This window comes from Atta colombica, unplaced genomic scaffold (assembly GCF_001594045.1).
Source record: "Atta colombica isolate Treedump-2 unplaced genomic scaffold, Acol1.0 scaffold18, whole genome shotgun sequence".
NCBI classification, from domain to species: domain Eukaryota; kingdom Metazoa; phylum Arthropoda; class Insecta; order Hymenoptera; family Formicidae; genus Atta; species Atta colombica.
This window is the reverse complement of record NW_017259271.1, coordinates 1149442-1149787: the sequence shown is the minus strand read 5'-3', so window position 1 is coordinate 1149787 and position 346 is coordinate 1149442.

Here is a 346-nt window from a genome sequence, read left to right as displayed (position 1 = left end):
TATATATATATATATACACATTGTTTTATATATACATAGTCCAACTATAATACCAGCAATTCTTTAAATAATTCCGATGTCATTCTGAAGTAACTGAAGAATTTCTCACAATCGATCGTTTGCATTTCAAGGATTAAATTGTCACTTGCGCCTTGAAAACGCAACATATTTTTTTATATTAGGTGTACAATTTTGCTTCCGCCGTTTTTTTTCCGAAATTCGAGGCTTTATTGTAAAAAACTGGTTATACATTTATGATTCAAAGTATTGTCCATCGCTGGCCACTACTTTCTCCCATCTTTCGGATAGCGTACGAATCCCGCGTCGAAAAAACTGGTCATCTTTT